General features: G+C 41.8%; 1 protein-coding gene across 3 annotated transcripts in view; it reads left to right on the forward strand.

Annotated features, from left to right (window-relative positions):
- CRY1 (cryptochrome circadian regulator 1) overlaps positions 1–9,475 on the forward strand; it is a 112,591-nt gene that overhangs the window by 100,438 nt on the left and 2,678 nt on the right. Inside the window, exons 13-14 of one of the 3 annotated variants that reach the window (XM_049115345.1) lie at positions 5,622–5,721; positions 7,895–7,930. The exons of 1 other annotated variant lie outside the window; for it this stretch is intronic. The gene's annotated coding sequence lies outside the window, so the exon portion shown is untranslated. Of the gene's footprint in view, positions 1–5,598; positions 5,722–7,894; positions 7,931–9,475 lie in introns of those variants that run through there. One more of the 3 variants, XM_049115344.1, reaches the window with a different exon arrangement.

Genomic DNA, 9,475 nt, shown 5'->3' on the forward strand with positions numbered 1-9,475 from the left:
AAGATTTAAAATCAAAGAGGTTATTTCAGGTAATGGGGCTTGTAACCATGAGTTAGTCATAACAGTTAATAATGTGGGCTCTGGAGTCCAAGGCTTGGCTCTGCTACTCATTAGCTTTGACACTTTTTTAAAAAAAAAAGATTTTATTTATTTATTCATGAGAGACATAGAGAGGCAGAGATGCAGGCTCCTCTCAGGGAGCCCAATGTGGGACTCCACCCCCGGACCCCGGGATGACAACCTGAGCTGAAGGCAGACGCTCAACTGCTGAGCCACCCAGGCATCCCTCGCTTTGAGATCTTGGGCAAGTTATTAACTTATTAACTTTCTGTGCCTACATATGAAATGTTCATAAGAGCACCTGGCATGTGGCATGTGGCAGGATGGTCCATAGGCATTAGCTGCAGGCCTGCTCTGTGTTGTATAGCTCCTTAGATTGTGCAGTGTGTATATAGTCTGCCTTACTGTAAGCTGCAGCTGTGGTTGGCCGTTGTTATTTTCATTACTATTATTATCCCATTCCTGTCTATTGTAGGCTAGTTTTTGCCTTTTGGAATTGTGGCTTTTTATTTTCCCAGTCTTTAGTTGTGATAGATGTTCAGTGTGATAATTGTACTTGAAGATAACTTAAGAATAATTTGAGTCTAAAATCCAAAAACAAAAAAACCAAAAAATAAATAAAATCCAAAAACAGTAATCTATATTTTTATATGATATGCATTTTAAAAAGCATCCTGAGTAATGAATTAATACTGATTGATAATACTGATTAATAAGTTTCATTACTGAGAAAAGAAAAAAATATGCCTTTCTTTCACCACTGTTAATAAAGAGTGATATTTTAATGGTTTTTCATGATGGCTTGTATTTAACAAACTACTCTTTGGACTTGATTGTACTGTACAGCATTGAGAAATTCATAGACCTGGAATTTGCCATCATCCAAGGGAATAAAAGATTCGGTGTCGTTTTTTGTTTTGTTTTTTGTTTTGTTTTGTTTTGTTCTTTTTAAGTAGGCTCCACAACACTGGGCTTGAACTCATAAGCCTGAGATCAAGACCTGAGCAGAGATCAAGAGTCAGATGCTTAACAGACTGAGCCACCCGGGTACCCCCCTAAAAGATTCAGTTTTAATATGAATAAATATTTAAGTAAAAGAACATTGTTTCAGCATTGACACTTATATTTTACTTTTAAATGTAAGGGGATTTTGTTTTTTAGGAGGGTTTTGGAAAGCTTTTTCAGTTTGTTTAAATTGTAACTAAAAAGAATCACTGAAAGGGAAAGACAGGTATCAGTGTATTCCAGTAGAGCAAGTGTTTGAATAGTGTTTTCCCCTAAGCAAGAAGGGTTAGTGTTCTGAAAACCCTGCTAGTGGTTGAGGGATTTAAGAACTTGTATTCATTCAGGAAATATATCTTGAAATCTTGTTAACAAAACCTGTTCTGTTCTGGCAACTTGGAAAAATTGAGTTGAGGAAAATGAACTTTTGAAAGAACCTTTGCAAAGTTTTTATGTTTTTACATTCAGTTGAAATAAATTCATAAACCTGGGATATAAAAGACTAATAATAGTATATTTTTAATGCACCTCTTAAGTACTAGACACTTCAGGATCTGCCCACAATTTCAAACATGTTTATAATATTCTTATAGGTAATATCCATAATATTGGCTTCTTTCCTCCATTTCTCCATTCAAGTGGGCTTTTTTTCCCCTGATTGCATGCGTCCTAGAAATTCACTGAATCCTTGGAATGGAAAAAATTTTAGGTAGCATTTATTTAATACAGTTGACATTGCTGACTTGGTCAATTTCAGTTTGATCACAATGCACAGGGTCATATGTATTGCCATTTCTTAACACAATTATGTGGAGCCCTGGTACAAGCTAAACTGCCAGCGCCTAGTGTGCATGTTTGCTCCCGTCTTCCTGATCAGTGATTGCAGCATGTACTTCTAAGGTGCTTGAGTTTACACTCCTTAATTTCCTTCTCTTCTCTGTATCCTACTCTAATTCCCTTTTACTAAATGCAGTGAAAGGGATCCCTGGGTGGCGCAGCGGTTTAGCGCCTGCCTTTGGCCCAGGGCGCGATCCTGGAGACCCGGGATCGAGTCCCATGTCGGGCTCCCGGTGCATGGAGCCTGCTTCTCCCTCTGCTTCTGTCTCTGCCTCTCTCTCTCTCTCTCTCTGTGTGTGACTATCATAAATAAATACAAAATTAAAAAAAAAACAACACTAAATGCAGTGAAACATTTTGGTTTATCTAGACCCCAGATCCTTGTATTGCAGGAGAAAAATGTTCAATAAAGCCATGAATTAATAGGATTTTTATATAAGGATAACTCAGAAGGAGAAGGATTACTAGACCACCCCCTGATCTCACATACATTAGCTACTCATTTAATTCTAGAATGTCCTGGAGATCAAAATTGATCTTGAGATAAGGAGCTAGAATTCTTGCTGCTACTTTGTGTAATTAAAATACAAATGTCAGTCCCTCTCAAAAAGCCTACTGAGCACAAACTATATTAAGGCTAGACTCCAGTTAGCAATTACTGGGTTCCTATAATGTGTCACATACTGTTCATAGGAAAATAAATTCATAATTATCCACAAGGAGTTCACAAAATGAGAGGGCAGTCTGGAAGAATTATAGTGGTGTATGTTCAGGCCACGTTAGAGTTGTGCACGGTGTGCTGTGAAACATGAAGGGAGAGATCTCCAGTCTAGGAAAAATCACAGTTTTCTCACTCCAACTCTACACAGGATTATAGGACAACTAGGCAGGGTGGGGGCACCCTGTCTTTGGAAATGAAATTGACCTTGTTGGGATTAATGTTATGGGTTGTGAATGTCTTTGTCCTCCACTGTTCTACGTGTAAACTTCATCAGGACAGGGAATGTACTTTATTCCCTCTTGTCTTGTCTTCTCATAGCTGTTTCACATGCTTGGAACTTAATAGGCATACCATAAAGATTTGTTGATTGATAGATAAATGTGAAAATAAATGGGATAGACATTGAGACTGGCTTTAAGGAGAGATTAGTTTATGAGGTTAGCATCACAGGTAATAATTAGAATGTAAGCCACTGGGCAGTTCATCAGAAAAGGCAAGTATTTAGGTCAAAGTGGCAGGCTTTTTTTCTCTTTTTCTTTTCTTTTTTTTTTTTTTTTGAGGGAGGCTTTTAAAGACGAGTTAGACACAGTCGCTCACTACTGGGGGCAGGTGGGAGAGGTAGCAGGAAGACTAGATATGTTCCAAAGAGGTTTTTTTGGTTTGTTTTTTGATCTACATTTCTTTTGTAAATTAGTTCTTTACCTATCAAATTATTTTTGGAACTCTGAATGGCTATAACTTAGAGGTACAGCGGTTTCTGAGTTACTTTTACGTTTCTTCTTATGGGCTGGTGACATTCCCCAAGGTACCGCACTCCCGGGTTTCTAACTGCTGGCAGGAAAAGGGTGTGAAAATGCCAGGCGCAATAACTGCTAGCACCTGGCTGCGTTCCCAAGAAGGCGGATTCCCACGCCGGCCGGCCCCCGCCGCGCAGCCCCGCCCCCGCCGCGCAGCCCCGCCCCCGCCGCGTAGGCACGCCTTGCGTGAGGGTCACGTAGCCCGTGTCCCGCACCTTGATTGGCTGTGTTGGGACTGCGGTTACGCCCTCGGGCTCCGATTGGCTGCGGGTAGAGGGGCAGGTGGCCGGGACGGCGGTGCTGAGGGGAGTTCGCGGCGTTCTCGGGACCCTAGTCTCGGGCCCCTGCCCCCTGTTCCCAGGCCTCGGGAAGACTGCAGGCTACGGGAAATCTCTGCGGGGGGAGGGAGGAAGGACGGAGGGACCCGGGACTCACTGCGTCTTGCATGGAGTGGACAGGTGAGTCGCACACCTTTCTCCGCCCCCGGGGTTGAGCCTTAGCCACGCCCCGGCTGACAGGCGTGGGTCGGGGGCCGCGCACCGCGGAACCGGACCCCCCCCCTCACCCCCCCCGCCCCCCGCCAGCCGCTCAGCGCGCTCGGGCTGCTTGGCGGTGGATGCCCAGGCGCCGCAAGTCAGAAGCTCCTCTGGAAAAGCGCAGGCCCCACACGATGGATGTGTGGCTTTCGCTCATTCCCGGAGATTCTCTTCCTTCGGTTCTCATTTTTACTTCCTAACAAATATTGGGGTTAATTTGGAACTGTCAGCAGATCACACAGGTTATAAGAGTAGAACTTAATTATTACTGATGTTGTGGAGCGAACTGTATTAAGTATGAAAATTGCACACATTCCAGAATTGAACTTAACTCCTCAAGAATGCTTAAGAAACATGAAGTACCTGGGGATAGACCATGTTATGAGTTAACATTTGCTAAGAGCATTACTGTGTAGGGCACAGGCTAAGAGCTGTACTCTGGAGCCAAGTTGTTGGGTTTGAATCCAAGGTCTGCCCTTTATTAGCTGAGCAGCCTTGGGAAGGTTACTATACTCTGTTTCCTCATCTTTAAAATGGGCTGTGGTGGTTTAATAACGTTTCCAAATGCTCTGTAAGTGGTTTATGGTATTAACTTAGTCTTCACAGTCACTCAGGATATAGTGTCCCCATTTTCTGACACTGAGGCACAGAGAGGTGATGTGACTTTTTCCCAAGTCCCAACACAACCAATGACCAGGAATTAAGCTCTGGCAGACCACAGTTTTACATACCATATTAGATTGCCTCATGGAGTGGGTTTGTGCATTCAGTCTCAGTTGTCAAATAACTGATTTTGTTCCTCTGTGGGCCAAGTTCTTTGCTGGGAACAAGAGAGAGACAAACAGCACTCAGACCCTGCCCTCCCAGTGCTTGCAATCTAGTGCAGGTTGTTTATAGCTGGGCTGCAGGGTGCCCATGAATCCTGGTAAAATCTTTTGCAAGATGTGAGTATAGGTCTTCCCCCCGCCCCTTTTTGGGAAGAGTCTGGCTCTTACCAGGTTCTCTAATGGGTCTGTGATCCAAAGATATGAGGAAACATTTTGGCAGAAGACCTGACAAATGTAATGTAATGACTGACAACACAGCATGAGCTTAAAAAAAAAGGAAAACCACTGGTTGAATGGATTAAGAACTTTACAGGAGTTTCACTACTACAGTAGGGTCAAGAGGGTGCTGTGTGCGAGCACACATGAGGTCCTCCTGTCCAGGAATGCCCCCTAGAGTCAGCAATGCCAATGAAGTGAAGGGTAGGGAAGCAATTCATTGGAACATGGCCCTCATGGAGGGTGAGAGAAAAACACATGAACAGCTGCAGCTATGACAGTGGCACAAGGAGAGGTCTGTGGTGCCATCAAAGCCTATAATGGGGACTGGAGGCTTCATCCATTTATGATGGAAGTTTCCCTGAGAAAGTGACACTCAGACCTAGGAGTTAGGCAGGGGCACTTTGGGCATGGGCAAAGCCTTCAAAGCCCCGGTGGTAGGAACTGGTACAGTACCAGGGACTGGAAAGAACTGGGTGGCTGTGGGGTTGGGGATGAGGCGGGTGAGCACAGATTTGGATGGTAACAGAACCGAGATAGAAAGGCCATTTAGACCATGGTGTAAAGACATTTTTATTTTGTTTTATGTCTTTATCCTAAAGTGCCATTGAAAAGTTTATTGCAGGGAGGTGACAAGATCACATTTTGAGAAGAAGTTGGAGAGAAGCCCAAGTGATTAACTGAAGCCCTGGATGAGGACAGGATCTCTGAGGAGAAACTGGAAGGTAAGAAGAGAAGGTCTAGAATCAAGCCTTGAAGATGAGCCTGCAGAGGAGAGAGATAAAGGGAAGTCAGAGTGTAGCAAGGAGGGGGAGGAAAGCTGAGAGAGGGGGAAGTCCTGGAAATCAGGTGAGAGAATTTCATGGAGAAAGTAGTCAACCCTGCTGAAAGCTGCAGAGGTCAAAAGAGGAACGAACAGGACTCATCGGCTCTAATCTCATGGAAGGTTTTTACTGCGATCTATATAATAGGAGGAGAGGAAGTGGAAAGAAAGATCTGCAAGAATTAACTGAGGGTAAGAGAAAATAGGGTTTTAGCTGGAGTGGAAGGTGTTTAGTGGAAGTGGAGTGAGAAGAGCCATTGAGCTGAAGGAGTGAGTCTGAGAAAGAAGGGCTCTGGAGATTTCAGGGCAGGGAGGTTGGGATCAGCACAGCGGCAGGGATTACCCGGCATACTGAAAGGTATAGCTGTAGGAAAGGGCGGAGGAAGCTGGAGGTCCGAGCTGAGGAGATTTGACATCGTTGGTTGGGGATGTGCAAGAGTGCGTTGACCCAGAGGTGGTTTTACAAGGTGTGGCAGAGGTAGCCAAGTGCGCAGCAAAGAAATTAGCCTCGGGGCTCATTCAGGGACTTGTAGGATAGCTGGGGGCGGGAGGGCAGAGGCAGGTAGAATCCCAGGCTATAGGGTTAAGGAGGCCTCACAGATGAAGAAAGGAAAGATTGTTCAAAAACAGTGCTTAGAGACAAACTAACCTTTTGATAATCTGTTTAGACTTTCAGCTCACACCAGAAATGTCAAGTGAATTAAAGGAGCTCACTTTTTAAAATCAAAAATATAGAAGGACATATGGGTGAATTTTTATCTGATCACATACATATAAGCAGTAGAAATCATCCAGGAAAGGAAAACCTCCGTGACCCTTGACCACTAAAAATTAACCACTCTGTTCTGACACATGCTCTACTGTGTATGAACCTTGAAGATGTTATGCCAATTGCAAGACATAAACCAAATGCAACAGGACAAATACTGTTTGATACCATTTATGTGAAGTACCAGGAATAGGCAAATTCCTAGAGACAGAAAGTAGAAAAGAAATTACCAGGGGCTGAGAGGAGGAAGGATTGGGGAGTAATTGTTTAATGTGAAAGGAGTTTGTGTTTGGGGTAATGAAAAAGTTCTGGAAATAGTGGTAGAGGTTGTACAACATTATGAATTTACTTACTACCACTGGATTTTATACTTAAAATGGTTACAGTGGTAAAGTTTATACCTTACCACAATAAAAAATGTAAGCACTTTGGTAATTCTGGAATATACCATAAAAAACTGAAAGTGACTTAGAGAGACGATTGTGTTTTCTTTTTTAATATATGAAGAGTTTGTATAAGTTTTTTTTAAAAAGCAAAAACAAACAGAATAGGCTCAAAAAAAATAAAAAGCAAAAACATTGCAGTTTAAAAAGGCAGGAATAGTTCATTCACAAAAGGAATTAAAGATGGGCAAAATAATGCATTAAGCTCAGCCTCATTAATAGAAGAAAATGAAGTTAAATTAGTATTGTGTTCATTTTTCAGACATTAAAATTAAAAATGATGAATCAGGGGACACCTAGGTGGCTTAGCTGTTGAGCCTTCGGCTCAGGGTGTGATCCTACAGTCTAGGGATCGAGTCCCACATCGGGCTCCCTGCATGGAGCCTGCTTCTCCCTCTGCCCATGTCTCTGCCTCTCTCTCTCTGTGTCTCTCCTGAATAAATAAATAAAATCTTTAAAAAAATTTTTAAAAAAAACTGAAGAATCAGTCATACTGCTTGGTCAACTGAGTTATTTTTCTGGATAGTAAGTTAACAACCTAGCTTTTCAAATGTTCCCACATCTCCTCTTCAGTAATTCTACTCCTAGGAATTCATCCTAAAAGAAAAAACGATGAAATGTGGACAGATAACAGTCACCATATAACAGGTATTACAAATAGCTCAAATACTCAGTGTTAGGGGATGAATTACAGAATTACAATATATCTATCCCATATATCATGTACTCATTTTAAATGTTTATGGAGTGTTTTTGATGCCAAGGTTACTTAGAGTGGATAAAATAAAAGAAGAAATAATTTGTATATATAATGTGTGTTAATTATAGAGGAGTCACAACATTTGTGTTCTTCACTTTTGCAGTCAACTGTTTGCTCATCAGAGAGAGAGAGTGAGAAGGAGCAAGATGGCTTTAATTGTGAGACAACTCACTGAGCGCATAATAGTTCACCCTGAAGTAAGCAGGAAATGTGAGACGGCCTGCTTTACCCTCAGACTCATTGGGCAGGAACGTCTTGGTGTGGTCAGCATGGTGCTAATGTTTAATCTGTCATTTTGTATAGTACAACCCTCTCACTAAACCAAATATTTCATCTGGTGCTTGGCCAAACACCAGAATTTTCTAGTGCAGGAGGAACCCCTTGCTATACTGGACTTACAAGAAGACATGTCTGTATTTAGTATGGTTTCTGCTTAAGATATTTTTGAGAAAAATTCTGAGTCTTCACAAGTTCAAATTGTAGGATGAGCTTAGACCCTAATTCTCATATACAAGGTAGCTTTGCTTTATGTATTTAAAAATCATAACAAAGGGGACAAGAATCAGAAAAAAACAGATGTGTGTCAATTATGAACAGTTGTGAAGGACTTTCCCACACCTTAGTCTTTTGGCAAATTCCCTTTGGTGAGAACATCTTGCTTTTATAAGCAATTACTTGGGACAACTAAAGCATTTAAAATAGTTTTCATGGGCAGCCCGGGTGGCTCAGCGGTTTACTGCCACCTTCAGCCCAGGGCATGATCCTGGAGACCCGGGATCGAGTCCCACGTCGGGCTCCCTGCGTGGAGCCTGCTTCTCCCTCTGCCTGTGTCTCTGCCTCTCTCTCTGTGTGTGTCTCTCATGAATAAATAAAATCTTAAAAATTAGTTTTCACAATTTTCACTTATTCTTTGTAGATAATGCACTTCTGTCTAAAATACAATTTAAAGTCCTATTACTATAAGAATTTTAGCTCCAGGTGTTTGCTAGCAATGGCTACTATTTATTGAGTGCTTACTGTGTACCAGGCTCTGTGCAAAAGCACTGGACTCACAGTATCTCTGTATACTGTAAAGGTTTATGTACTTTGTTTCCCTTTTATAGTTGGTACTATTAGTAGTTGTACTTATTGAACATTTACTGTGAGGCACTGTTCTAATCACTACTTGTTTACTTACTTAATCTGAGGCTAAGTAACTGTCCCAACAAGATGACCCCATAAATTAGAACCAGGACTGAGCTCGGACATTGTGGCCACAGAGCCAGTGCTTCTTCCAGCATGTGGTACAGATGTGAGGCCCAAGACTGGGTGGGACTCCAGATTAGATCTGCTTGTACCCATCCTTACTATGTAGTATATCTCCTGCTTCCTGTTAAAATCCATGATACTCTTAGAAATTTTTTTTTCTCTTAGAAACTTTTAAATAGCTTAATATTTACATTTTGGTTGTTTGGAGTCATCTAAAGGAAACTGGTAATAGGAATTATATGAAAAATACTCTGGTTGAACCATGAGAAGTAAAACAAACTATGCTTATAATTATTTGGGACACCATGGCACTCACAATGAGCTATTATCACAATTGGTAAACCAAACTGAGAACATTGTTGCTTGTTATTTTTCCTTAGAGAATAGTGATTTATTTGCCTTAGTTAGGACAGGCTTGAAAGTGAAAAGTCCTTGG

The sequence above is a fragment of the Canis lupus genome, chromosome 10 (genome assembly GCF_003254725.2).
Source record: "Canis lupus dingo isolate Sandy chromosome 10, ASM325472v2, whole genome shotgun sequence".
In the NCBI taxonomy this organism is placed as follows: Eukaryota; Metazoa; Chordata; class Mammalia; order Carnivora; family Canidae; genus Canis; species Canis lupus.